This window comes from Piliocolobus tephrosceles, chromosome 9 (genome assembly GCF_002776525.5).
Source record: "Piliocolobus tephrosceles isolate RC106 chromosome 9, ASM277652v3, whole genome shotgun sequence".
NCBI classification, from domain to species: Eukaryota; Metazoa; Chordata; class Mammalia; order Primates; family Cercopithecidae; genus Piliocolobus; species Piliocolobus tephrosceles.
Genome location: NC_045442.1, coordinates 52,534,185 through 52,549,309, shown reverse-complemented (window position 1 = coordinate 52,549,309; position 15,125 = coordinate 52,534,185).

The following is a 15,125-nucleotide window of genomic DNA, read 5'->3' as shown; positions in this document are numbered from 1 at the left end:
CTGTACATGAATAGTCATAAAACATTTCTTCATGGTAGCTCAAAAAGGGAAACCATCTGAATGTCCTTCATGGTAAAACTATCTGTACTACATCCATACCATGGAATACTGCTGAGAAATGAAAGGAAATGAACTACAGAAACGCAGCAGCGTAGATAAATCTTCAGACAATTATTCTGAGTGAAAAAAAAATCCAATTCCAAAAGATTAAAGCTTTATACTTCCATTTATATAATATGATTGAAATGACAAAATTATATCAAAAGGTAACAGATTAATTCTTGCAAAGGTTTAAAGACAAAAGTAGATGTAACTAAGACATAGAACTAAGATAATTTGGTAATGGAAATATTGTGTATCTTGGCTGTATCAATGTCAACATTCTGGTGAAGACATTGTTCTAGGATTTTGAAAGATAGTAACATTGAGATGATCTAGAAAAAGGACACATGGAATATTTCTCCATTATTTATTAAAACTGGCACATGAAGCTACAATTATCTCAAAAGAAAAAGACTGACAAACAAAAGCAAAAATATGTAAAGTATTTCAAATATTTGTCTCATTGTTGCTTCCATTTTCCTAAATGTGTTACAATATAATCTTCCATGCATCTTGACCAATATGAAAATGACAGGTATTCTTTCTACTCACAGGAAATTTCCAATGAACTGAGGGCAGTGATGTACTAACAACAACAATAATAAATACAAAGTAAACTTGAATATTGCTTTATAATGTGTATCATATGTTCATAGAATAGCACATTACATACTTAAAATTAATTATAGCTAAGGTTATATTACATATGAAGAATTTGAGATTCAGAGAAATTAAGTAATCTACTCAAGTTTCCATAGCTTACACAAATTAAGCTAAATTCAGAACCCAGGTTTGATTCCTGGGATAATTTACTTCCAATACACTAATTCATATTGTACATGCACAATTCTTTGTTGTAGATATCGTTCCCAAATTTTCATTAAATTTCAAAAGGAAAAGTGATTGCCTACATTGTCAATAACATATCTAGGTATGATGTGGATTCATCTGTCTTCTAATCCTACATTATTTTTATCACATGCTTGCTTCCACATTAAAAACTATGGGTTAAGTAGATACACTATTTTACTCAGCCACTTTCTTTTTGTGAGGACAGTTCACCGTTTTCCTATTTCTTCTTACAAAAAAAAAAATCATAATAAATATAAATAATATGAATATATTAGTGCTTTCTGTCATTCTTTTAACTTTAAGCTAAGTGATTTTACAATCAAATTTTTCTTTTTCACTTTTTGCTGAGATTTCTTGTTCAGTTTTACTTTCTCAATAATTAGGTTTTATTTCTTTTTCTACTCATCAAACTTGTCAGTTCCACCAATTTTCCTATTATCCATTTAATTTGACTCTACAGTGAGCATATCTTCAACTTCCAGTAATAGATAAGGAACACAGGAATCTCAAATTGTAGAGAATGTTTTTTTACAGTTCTCAAACCAGAATTGTATTTGGACATTTAGAGTCTTTAACTGCTGATTTAAAGGATTTTCTTTATGATTGTTGGATATTCTACCCCATTCTCATAGATATATAAAAATGTGCTTTTTACTTTCCATTTTGAAAGTAGTCTAATGAAGTACACAATTATCAAGGGAATAAGTAGTACATGAAAAATATTTGAGAATTACTGGCTTTAAATGATATTGTGAGTGATCCTTATAACATGCATTAGAAATAATTTAGGCAATCAATCCATTCATAACTTACTTTTTGCATCACTATTTTGTTTGTGCAGTATTGGTGGCCAAGGATAGAGACTTACTCATGCTAGCTCTGATAAAGTGAGTTTACTTTAACAATATGCATAGAAGAGTAAGGAAAATTTTTATAAAATTAAAAAAATACAAAGTGTAGTATTTGTAGATACTAATGCTAGAGTTCAGCTCTGCAATAAGGGGATATCTAGAAAAAAGCAGTAGTAGAAGTTTGAGATCTTCATAGAACCTGACCATTAAGGTCTCTGAGCTACAACTCATATGTCTTCTTTCTATTTCATTACTGCCACCTACTTTTTAAACATCAGTACTAGGTAATAGATTTATAAAGAGTTTATCAATATTGAGTTCTAATGAGTCAGCAGACCACATAACTTAGATTTTTAAAATAGTGGCAAGGGGGATAAATTACTTTTAAATGGCTTCCTATGCCACATGTATCTTTAGCTTGTATTAGGACTCTGAATAGGCAATGTCCTTAAAGAGCGTGATTGGGCAAGAAGAGTGATTAACATTTCCATGACAATTATTTTCAATAATCTTAATCTTTCAAAGATTTTTCATAGAGAAATTTCCCCATTGCATGGAATATCATCCAATACTCTTGCTATTCTTACAGAAAAAACTGAATCTCAAAGAAGTTAAAGGAGTTACCACAGCTTTATTTTTTTTAAATAGTAAAGTTCTTTTTTTTTTTTTTTTTTTTTTGAGACGGAGTCTCGCTCTGTCACCCGGGCTGGAGTGCTGTGGCCGGATCTCAGCTCACTACAAGCTCTGCCTCCCGGGTTCACGCCATTAAATAGTAAAGTTCTAAGATTGCAATCTACATCCAGTTATAAGTCCTAGGCTTTTTCTGTTGCATCACAGTATCTTCATAAATGTCGCCTTACGATAAGCAAGGCATTTTACATTTCTTGGCCGAATAAGGAAATGGAAGCATAGGTAAATAAAATGATTTGCCAAAGCAACAGAAGGAATAAGTGAACAAACTACAACCTTTCTTCTTTAGTTCAAGTCACTGAACTACCATTAATAATTAAAGTGAATCATTTGTGAACAGCATCAATTAATTTCTTAATTTTTTTTTTTTTTTTACATTGGCAATTTCAGCCTTTCAAATGGAATGTAGAGTCCATTTACATTTAAAGTAAGTATTGTTATTTTTTAATTAATTATATCATAATGCTAAATTTTTTCTTTTGGGATCATTTGCTCTTTATTCTTCACCTGTGTATAAAAAGTTACCTATGTATTACACAAAATTATTCTATTACTTTATTTATTTATTTAGTTAGCTTTCATTGTACTTTAAGTTGTGGCCTACATGTGCAGGACATGCAGGTTTGTTACATAGGTATATATATGCCACGGTGGTTTGCTGCAACCATCAACCTATCACCTACATTAGGTATTTCTCCTAATGCTATCCCTCCTCTAACCCCCTACCCCACTACAGGCCTTGGTGTGTGATGTTCACGTCCATGTGTCCATGTGTTCTCATTGTTCAGCTCCCACTTATGAGTGAGAATATGTGGTGTTTGGTTTTCTGTTCTTGTGTTAGTTTGCTGAGAATTATGGTTTCCAGCTTCATCCATGTCCCTGCAAAGGACATGAACTCATCCTTTTTTATGGCTACATAGTATTCCATGGTATATATGTGCCACATTTTCTTTATTCAGACTATTATTGACGGGCATTTGGGTTGGTTCCAAGTTTATGCTATTGTGAACACTGCTGCAATAAACATACGTGTGCATGTGTCTTTGTAGTAGAATGATTTATAATCCTTTGGGTATATATTCAGTAATGGGATTGCTGGGTCTAATAGTATTTTTGATTCTAGATCCTTGAGGAATTGCCACATTGTCTTCCACAGTGGTTGAACTAATTTACACTTCCACCAACAGTGTAAAAGCATTCCCATTTCTCCACATCCTCTCCAGCATCTGTTGTTTCCTGACTTTTTAATGATCGACATTCCAACTGGTGTGAGATGGTATCTCACTGTGGTTTTGATTTGCATCTTTCTAATGACCAGTGATGATGAGCTTTTTTTCATATGTTTGTTGGCCACATAAATGTCTTCTTTTGAGACGTGTCTGTTCATATCCTTCGCCCATTTTTTGATGGGTTTATTTGTTTTTTGCTTGTAAATTTGTTTATATTCTTTGCAGATTCTGGATATTAGCCTTTTTCAGATAGATAAATTGCAGAATTTTTCTCCCATTCTGTAGCCTGTCCACTTTGATGATAGTTTCTTTTGCTATGCAGAAGCTCTTTAGTTTAATTAGATCCCATTTGTCAATTTTGGCTTTTGTTGCCATTGCTTTGGGTGTTTTAGTCATGAAGTCTTTGTTCATGTTGCTTGGCTATAGTTTTTGTATTGCTATTGATTTTTTCAGGGATTTTAATATGCATTTTTACCTTTTTACAGTCTATATTGGATTAATAATATTTCATTTCACAAAAATATAAGAATCTTATACAATTCTAATCCAACTTAAAAACTCTTCCACTTTGGGCTATTGTTGTCATATATTTTATTTCTAAATAACCTTTAAACTCTACAGTAAAACTATTTTTCTTTAAACATCCAATTGAATCTTAAAGAACTTATGAAAAAGTATTTTTATACATATCCACAAATCATCATTTCTAAGACTCTGTTTTCTTACCAAATATCCATAACGTAATTATTTCCTCAAACTTGAAAATGTACCCTAACATTTTTGTCAGCAAAAAACTGAAAATAAATTATTTAAACTTTGATTTGTATCAACATGCCTTTAGTGTGCCTTCTGCAGCTCCACTAGGTTAACAGCTTGTCTTGCTCTTATGTACTTTTCCAAAGGTGTTTTTCCATTGTCTTCTGGCTCCTGTTGTTTCAATTTAGACATTGATTCTGTTTGCATTTTATACTACTGACGTATCATTTGTTTTTCTCTGATTGTTTTTAATAATTTTTATTTATCCTTGTTTTTGAGCAATTTGACTATCATTTACCTCAGGGTATATGTGTATACACATATGTGCATGCGTGCATGTGTGTGGGGTGTGTATGTGTGTGTGTGTATTCTCTATGTATCCTACTTTGGAGTTGACTCTTCTAATCAATATTTTAAGTCACTGAAGAATATTTTAAAAATTTTTCCAGTCCAAACTTCTCCCTAATCTGTCCTTCTGATACTGCAATTACATGTAGATTCAGCCACTTAAAAATGGTCACTGAATCTCTGAATTTAATTAAATTCATTGAATTATTGAATTCATTTTTATTATATTTATTTTACATCTGTGCTTCTGCTTGAATTATTTCTATATTTGTTTTTCTTCAAATTTTCTGGTCCTTTCTTTTTTTAATTCAAGTTGCCATTTATTTAAACCATTTGTATACGTAATTTTTTCAATTGTAATCACTAATTTTGTTTTTTTATTTGACATAGTTTTCAGGTACCTCCTAAAATCACTCATCTTTTTTCCAGCGTATCAGTCCATCCTATTACTTTCTTGAATATTTAGCATAGATGGTTCAAAGGCCTTATCTATTAATTCCAATATGCACTTTGTCTGTGGATTTTGTATTATTGACTGGATTTCCTGCTGACATAATTTATCTTTCCCTGATGCTATACATGTCTAGAAATGCTGTTGTATTTTAGACATTTGCATAGTATATACACGTTGAATTATTTTATTGCTCTTCAAACATGTTGATTTTTTTCCTCTCAGGCACTTACATTACTGGGATTACATTTATATTTCAAAATGTAGATTTCACTAAATCGTTAGGACAGGTTAACTATGGTTTTGTTCTTAGTTCTGGCAAAATTTCTTACTCCACAGAATCAGTCTTTATTACTGAAGTTAGCCTATCTATGATAGTGACAGAAAGCGGTAAGAATTTAATGAGCCTCTGGCATGAAAGGAATCAAATTGCAAATTGTGTCCTACTGCATTAGCCATTGGCACATACCTCTGCTCACGTTTTTCAGTTAGAGAGCTGTTCTTTTGCCCTGAAATCTCCAAAGTCTCATCTCATGCATGGGTGAATTAACATAGAGTTAAGGTTTTAAATAGATTTTGAGCAAATATATTAGGGATAACTTATCACTATGGGGAACCCCAAAATCTAGCTTCTCTCTAATTCCTCAGGTAAAAAGGATTATAGCTTTCTAAGTGAGTTTAATTTGTTGCCGGAAAAAAACAGTTCCTTCAGAAGAAAAACTGTATAAACATAAATCTCACCTTGTATGAGTAAAAATCTTGCTTTCTAAGGTCAAAATCCCTTCAGTTCTGGTTTGCCTTTGATACCGTTAAAATGCTTTGAAATAATAATAATAACAAAGTGGAGTAATTACGTTATTTCCAACAGTAACAATGTTTTATTATGTTACATTTACACAGGTATTGCATTTGATTTATGCAAGTTTTGTCCAGTGTTTTATCATTTTTATAGTCATGAGGGTTATTCTAATTCACCCATTTTGCCTTTACCAGAAGTTAGAAACCTTTTAGATCTTAATTTATGTTCTTGCCTTCTTTTGGTTGAGGATATTTAATCATTTTTATCCTTCCATTTATAATGTGATATCTTTAGGCTATTACAGTGTTCCAAAGGTAAGCATATCCATGAAAAGGGAGAGAAGCCAAGAACTAAGATCATTCTTAAGCTAATAATATGCCCTTGAAAAAAAAAAAAAAACAAACAAAAAGCAAAAGTGAAGGTTGAGTACAGTTAAATTTCCTTCCCTAAAATCCAGAAACATATTTTCCCCTTATTGATACTACAGTTTTGCTTTGCCAATAGGTTACAAAATGCATTACTGTAAAAACACACAAACACAAATTTCATTCAAAAGGAAAAAAATAAAAGTTTTTAAGAGATTTAAACATTTGAATATTATGGTCTGGACTGAAAAGTCACATAAAAAGGGAGAAATAAGAAAACAGAAGAAGAAAGAAAAACACTGGAATGATGGTTGTTTTAAATCTGAGAAACCAAGGTACAAAATCTGTTTTGTTGGCCTGGGAGGATATTGACTTCTGATGAGAAAAGTTCTTTCTCATAGCTTGGAAGACTCTTCAACATCACTTGAAGAATATCTCCTTTTGTGATCACTTCCTGTCTCTTTTCAGATTTCCCACTGAAAAGGAATTACCTTCACAGGCCACTGAATATATCCTAGCCAAGTAGGTCTTGTCTGAACATGACTGGTATCACCCGCCTCTCTGATTCTGTCAGTCAAGTGCCTCTTTAGAGAGAAAGAGCTACATTCTATTTCAAAAATAATCCAGGAATGAAATCCTTTCTAATTAATTGACTTTTAGATCAATAAGGGAAAAATTTTCAGGTGCTCTGTATAATCCAATATTTGGTATTTGGCTCATGAGTTTCATAAATTAGTAAATAAATCCAAATAAGAAAAAACTTTGTTATAATCAAAGAATATAAATAAGTAATAGCTAGCTGAAATGCCAAAAATTTTGTTTCAAAATAAAGAGATATGGAAGAGACTTATTAGGAGGAAATACCATATGATAAATTGTTTAAATTCACTAGTGTTTGATATGTTGACTTTCAGAATAATCAAATTTGTAGTCATAAAAACCAGGCCAGTCTTTAGATAATGATTAAATAGGTACTACATTTAAAAAGATGTTTTCTCTTTTAATGTAAATTGGTAAAGTTTTAAGTTAATATCTTCTTCAATAACATACATGTGTGTGAAAATAATGAGTAATTCTACCTTGAATACTTTGGTTCCTTGCTTGTAAGCCTTAAGTTTCATTGTCCTTTGATTTCTCTTAGCCTGTCTCAGAAATAAAGCCTTTAGAACTCTAGTTTCAATTACTGGTGTGAGTGGAGTGTCGGTAAGAAAGTGAAAAAAAGACTGAAAATAATTAAGCTAAAATCATCTTTATTAGTGAATGTGCCAATGTTTTCCAAAGGCTCAGTGATGTGGGTAAACCCAATGAAACATAAAGTCTTACTAAGGAGACATGTTAACTTTTCTGAAAAAGCAGCTCCCTGAGTCCTCCTAGTTCCCAACACAGACATTTGTTGGTTTTATTATATCAGACATTATATCATTAATGTTTCAAGAGGTGTTTGAAATAATTCTCAAGAAAGAAAATTCAAGCGGTTTTCCCTCTCAGGGTGAAGGTAGTAGTAACACCTTATTCTTATGATGAAAATAATTCCCTTTCTACATTTGCTCTTGAATGTTATCAGAGATCATGTGCCTGACTTTATGATTGCTAAAAAGATATGGACAATATATCCCCATACTTATATGTTTAGTTTACACACAAAGACTGTTTATAAAGGCAGTAGCCTATATATAAAGGTAAGTGATAGAGATGGCAAAGTTGGGTGATGGCTACTTTTCTCTACCCTTCAGAAATTCTCTTCTTACTATAAGCCCCTCTTCCATGAATTCTAGATTCCCAATAGGTCTCATTATGTGTCTTATGAAACTAACCTTCATAAGTAATCTAGAAGTGGCAGACTTTGACTTTAGTGGTACATTTGCTTCTCAAAAGTCCTAATCTTGTTTGTCATTGCTACAAAGCTTGATCTCACGACAATAAATTTTTTTCTTGAACTTGCCCACACTAAAAATATGAAGAATGGTTTCACATTCTACCATAAGAACCTATACATTTTGATTATTCCTGGAAATTCAGGGAATGAGACTGTGATGATGGAATTTCCATTATAATGCTGAATGAATTGGGAAAAATAATTCCTCATTTTGTCTTTTACATCACACAGATATCCATTTATCCTATTTGTTTTTAAAGCTAACTCTGCTAAAATGTTTTATTCCAGCTCTACTATTATATCAACTAATTCAACTATTTTCTGATCACTTAAAGGAAGAAAAGGAAAGAAAATATTGTAATCGACTCAAATAATATTCTAAAATTGCTGTAGTATTTTCCTTACAAAATGTAATTTCCCTTAGATCACTATGACAGAGTGTTGCATTCACGGGTAGGTGCGTGTGTGCACATACATACAAGTGCCCAAGTTAATGCTCCCAGTAGGCTAGGATGAAAAGTACTGAATTCTGTAGGTGGCGATGAAACCAGTACCTTACCACTTTGCCCCTTCAAAGATTCTCTTCCTCTTACTCCTTTAACCACTGGCCCATCAGAATACAAATATTCTGGGCTGCATCTGCAAGAGTGGACCACGCTGTCAGCTGTGTTTGCCCTCAGTGCAAAAGCCACCTGAATAATATAGGATACAAAATCAAGAAAGAGTATGTGTAGAAATAATAGTAATTGAATTTAATCCATAGCTAAATAGAAAAAATATGTATATATAGGCAACACTGTTCACATCTATCAGAATGGCTATTACAAGCAGACTAGTAGTTATTGGAATCACAGCCACAGATACATGACCCTCCAACAAAGAACAAGGTCATATAACTTTTAGAAAATAAAATATTGTAGAAATCTAGTAAACATTTTAAAATTAATAGTTAAACTCTAATTTCTGTGAATATATTGACATTTTATTAAAAAGTGTAATGCATGTATACATAATAGATAACATTTTTTGAGAGCTATGAAATGTCTGACACAGATCTTCATAGGTGTTTCATATGCATGCATTATCCTTGTAATATTTCTAGAAATATCCCCATTTTTCATATAAGGAAATTGTGACAAAGGTAGTCAAGTAAAGTGATTCATTCAAAGGCATAGAACTAGTAAGTTACGAAAACAGAATCTGAACTCAAACTGACTGAGTCGCAATCCACTTGTTTACATATTAGTGATGTAAGCTTTCCACATAGTACATCAATTTATTTTGCTCAATATGTCTTGATCAATTTATCAAACAGAAAAACAAATTTTTAGATAGATAATTTTGAACTACAGTTAAATCTGAAAGCAAAAGACTACAAGACTAAATTAAATCTAGCTCATTTTCCTACTCCTTGCCTTTAAAACTTAAATATGTACTTTTTAAACATTTATCGATTGTACAAATAATTACATAAAAACTAGTTCATCTACTAGATTATTTAAACAAAAGATCATGCTTTAAATTTTCACTTGTAAGGCAATCTGCTTATGTAAAAACTGCTTTGATTTGATGACAGGCAATTTGGGGCTACAGGAAACTCCTTAATATCCAGCAGTTTCTATATGTATTAGAACCTAAGTTGGTGAGGAAATAATGAAAGCACTGAGAAAAATCCAGCTACCCTCATTTGAATGTAAATCTTACTAATCTAATTCCAAACTAGGTTCCTAGAATATATTCCTTTTTCATTTTGTGTACATGTAGCAACCCTGTTTTTATTTCCTTAACGTAAACCCTCTACTAGTTAAATATTTTAAAGTTCTCTTTGGATGGATGTTAGAAAAGTGGGCCTTCCACAAGCACAGCATTGTATAATGAACTTAGATTCAGATGTTCTTGAATGAACTAGTGATGCCATCAATCCACCTCAAGAGTCTGGGTTGTGAATATTAACTGTGTCACTCCCATGGTGGGGTGGGGAGAGATGGTATTACAGGTAAATTGTGGCAAATTATTTTCTCTTTCTAGATTTTCTTCCTCTAATTTTGGATGGGGGAGACTGGTGTGGATGATGTGCTTTCTAAAGTTCTATTTAGAATGAAGTTTCTGTAATTTCTATATGATTTAGCCTTATAAAAATTTTTACCTTCTCAAAAGAATAACTGTCCTTCTTTTAAGGATAAAGCAGCTGAAATCTAGCAAGCTGAAAAGGCTTACTGAGCAGCTTAGATGATCAGCAGCAATACTGAAACGGGAGGAGTTTTCCCTTATCCCGCTTGCAGGGTGTGCAATGGAGGTGTGGCTTGCTTCTTAGGTGCTCTGCAGCTCAAACTCCTAGGGGGAGCAGGCAGATGGGTAGGTCTTAAGGATTGTAGGCTCCGACCCCAAGTGCAGTGTCCAGGGTTAAGTGTTTACAGCTTCTGAAACCCCAGTGGGCGTGTGTTACAGTGTGCTCTTTCAGCTTTGCCATCTGCAGGTCGCTTGTGTTAATAAGTTCAATTAGACCTTCTGTCTTATTGCAAGGACAGAGGGCTTTCTGCATCCCAGGGTTCCTTCCCTAGTGTAGCAGAAAAATTGGATCACACGTGGGCTTGGAATATGAATGCAAGGTTTTATTGAGTGGTGGAAGCTCTCAGCAGATAGATGGGAGCCAGAAGGTGGTCATCCCCTGGAATCCTGCCGCTCAGTGGCCGGGCACTCCTCCCACTGTCCTAGGCCGAATTTCCCTCAGAGTCCACTTTGTTCCACCATCGATGGCATGCTGGCCTCTGTCAGCGTGTTCCTCTGCCAGCGTGTTCCTCTTGTTGTCCATTCACTTGTGTCTGTTCCCACTAGATTCTCGGGGTTTTTGTAGGCCCAGGATGAGGGCATGGTGGGCCAGGGTGGTCTTGGAAAATGCAGTTTTTGGGCCGGGAAACAGAAGTGTCTGTCCTTTCTTAGGTCCGTGGGCACAGGACTGAGGGTGGAGCCCTCACCAGGAACGCCGCCCTTCTCTGCCCATCACTACCCTACCCCTTTAAGCCAGTATCAATACTGTACTAGCCACCATCCTCTGGATTCCCACTCCAATGCCCTGTTGAAGTTTAGCAGCATTATACACAATTTCTTATTTTAGTTTTAGTAGTTTGATAGGAAGAGCATTCTTTAAGTGAAGTTATTGAGACAGTTTCCTTTTGTTTTACATTGCGATGCTAATGTATTTTTACCATCAAAATTTATAATTTTGACAATTAGCCAGCTCCAAGTCAGTCATTTGAAACTTTATTAATCAATCCCTTATGTACATTTCACTATATTTTTGGCAGAGTCCTAAGCTCTTTGCAAATATTGTCACATTTAATTCTCATAATAACCCTATGTTGTAGGACATTATTATAGATCCATTCTACATTGAGGAAAGCTGAGAAAAAAAAGTTTAAATGACTTCTAATTAAATAATTTTGTACTCAAAGTCACAGGGACAGTAGAAGCAGCAGCCTGGATTCAAACCCTGACAGATTGACTCACCTAATCTATGCCTGTCCAATATGGGAGAAAGATAATAGGAAAATTCTAGTTTAAAAATTTCAAGTAACAAAAATCTCATTTAAAAAAATATTCTTTTTCTATCTCAAAAGGATGAAGATATTATTTCAAATTAAAAAGGGATTCTTCTGCACAAGTAACCTCATCCATGGCAAATATGTCATTTATGTTCAAAAAGAACATACAGGTAGGCACTGAAATTCTGCTTTCAGTAATGTGTTTTGTGTTGATGGTTTCTAACATTGATATGAGTGTGTTTACTAGATAGACTGAATTCATAAAGTGGAAGAGATAAAAAAAGAAGATCTTCAATGTTTTCATAGGGTAAGGTCACCTAGAAAGGGAAAGCAAGCATCACGGAGAATGGGGTATCCATCTCCTCAAGTATTTATTCCATGTCTATCAAAACATTTCATGTACTCCATGAATTTATAAACCTACTATATACCCACAAAATAAACAATAAAAAATAAAATTATAAGTGTGAAAAGAGAAAAGGGAAACCAACAAGCTGTAAAAGATAGAGGCTTCACTCTCCTTTTGCCAATTTCTAGTTGATATTTTCCTCAAGTCAGGCATTCTGTTGCTGTTTCTATACCTATGGGATATAAATTCTAAAATGCTTTAAAATCAGACAGTTTGAACCAAAATATACACCAATAGCCCTAAAATCAATTATTATCCCCATCTTGCTCATATGGAAAGGATAATGGGCTGCCCCTTCTGGGTCTACTTGGCTACCTTTTAGAACACATTCAAACTCCATTCCTACAGAGAAGTCATCATTCAATTCTACATTTGCTGTTCCTTGCTCACTCTGTAGGTTCACTGGTAACTGTCTTATTTGGCTACAAAATTCACCAAGAACACTTGAGGAAGAGAAAAATGAAAATGATTTTAGAAATAGCAAAATTCTAAGAGCTGGAGGTGGCTTTTATGACAGAAATGGTGAAGTAAAATCTAATTTTGGGGATCTTAGCTGAAGTTTTTGATATGCAAAGATATAATGTCCTTGATTGTCTTACTATTGAATGTTTCTGGGAGAGTGAAGCAAAGGCAGCATTTCAAGTGAAGGACCAACCTAGAGTGGAGCACCTATAGGACTTCCCATTCCCTCCCCGCACCCACACCCCCAAAACTCCCCCATCTCCACATATAACCATAGAGTCAAATACCTACACATCTATACAACAGTACCCAAATGTTCAATGACACATGCATAACTATATATATAAACCTGCATGCACTAGTAGCAGAGCCATCCAGATTGGAACCTAATAAAAATGAATTGCTGACAATCCATCTTAATAACTGAAGAGCTGGGGAAGGGGATAAACAGATTACAGATACTATTACTAAGCCTTTCAACCAATACAAATCCAGTATGTTTTGGAAAATACAAATAAGCCTACCCCAAAAACTTGTTTTGCACATTTTTCTAAACTTGATGTGTGTGCATGTGTGTGTATGCAAGTGTGTGTGTCTGTGTGTGTATGTTTCTTTAGCTAATAATAATATTGTTTAATGATCAAGTAAATCCATCCTTTTTAATGTAAAATTATAGTGCTGGAGTTAAATATATACAATTTTGGCTATCAGTTTCCCTGAAGAAACCCCTAACTTTGGTGGTCTGAAGAGGAAGTCATGAAGGCAAAGGAAAGTCTTTTGGTAGGACTACTTTTTCTATAGGTCCGTTCTCTGATCTTGACCTGGAGAAAGTTTATGCCAAGGATGAGAAGATGCTGTTTTCCAAGAGATGGGAAAAATCAAGTCTGTTAGGAAAATGGAAATACTTTGCTCCCAAATAGGTATTTACATTCCTCCTTTAATCAATGATATGCTTTCCAGCTGCTTGGCCCTATGTCTTGGTTCTCTAGAAACTGAAAATGAGATATTTGAAGTTTGATTATAATGAATGAAATAGATTAAACAAACCTAGCTTGTACTTTGTCATTATTATTTTCAAAATTGCTGCCATAACAAGTACAACAACAGCAACAAAAATCCAAATCACTCTATTAATATGCATTCCTTCTTTTATTTAGGATTTCAGCTAATGAATAATTAAGATGTTTTTACCTGATTCTTATTCCTTTTTGTCTTGTCATATTAGTGCTACAGAACACTTGGTCAGTCTATCTACATATGTATATAGTAGTCTACTACTATTATATGCTATATACACATATATATAGACTGATGAAATGTTTAATGTGTACGTATACATGTTAAACCTCTACATACTTGTTAGAAAGTCACAACGTTTTCTTTATCTTCATGTCCTTAACTTAAAGTGGAAATTTTTAAACCATATTTAGTCATTGCCCTTCTTCCCCTCACAAGTATGCCCTTTAAAAGAGCTGCTATCATTTTGAATATCTTTCCTGTGCTTAAGACATTTAAGCATTCTATTGAGTATAAAGTATTTTGGTGTGATGCTCATAAGAGATGCATTAAGTCAGCAATAATATGATTCTATTAGTGTAGTTAATACTTTTATTAAAGGCAATAAATCCTGTGTTATGACTTTGGTGTGCTTTGTATTTTCCCAAAATGCTATTACATTTTATATGATCTTGTGAAAAATATATTAAAATAAAAATATATGTTCTTAGTATAATATTGAAAGTAATAAATGCTAGGGAGATGTAAATATAATTTTAAAATACTTATCTATTTTCCAAATTTTAAATTATCTTGTAAATGATAATTTTTTGAAGAAGCCAAAATACACCAGAGCAATAATTAGACTGATACTATTCAATATCTTAAAATATAAATAGGTCAAAGAGCTGCTTCTTGAAGAGACCGTAAAGCTTGGAGTGTAGAAAAACAGATACAGTGTTTACATAATTATTGATTATTTTTCATGCTTGAAATAGATTTTTTCAAAAACACAAATTTCAAATATTTGGAAATAAGCAAAATTATAATGGAGTATCCTTTCAGTGTTTTACTAGAGCTTAGTGGGTAGGTCTAACAGTTCCATTCAAAGATTAATTTATCTGTGGTTATGCAGTTTTCCTTAACTTACATTTGCTTTTGTATAGTATATTTTACAGTTCTGTAAAGGTTGATATTAACTTGTAGAAAAGTGACAGTGGTGCAAATAATATTTGTGAAATAGCAAATAAAATGGATTTGGTCCTGTAGAGATACAAATAATTCATGCCTTAAGAAAAGATAATGCCCAAAGTTCACAGTTTTATTGCCTTGTGGAACATTACCCAGTATTGGATTGATTTTGGCATTATTATTTCAGTATTAATAACTTTATTTCT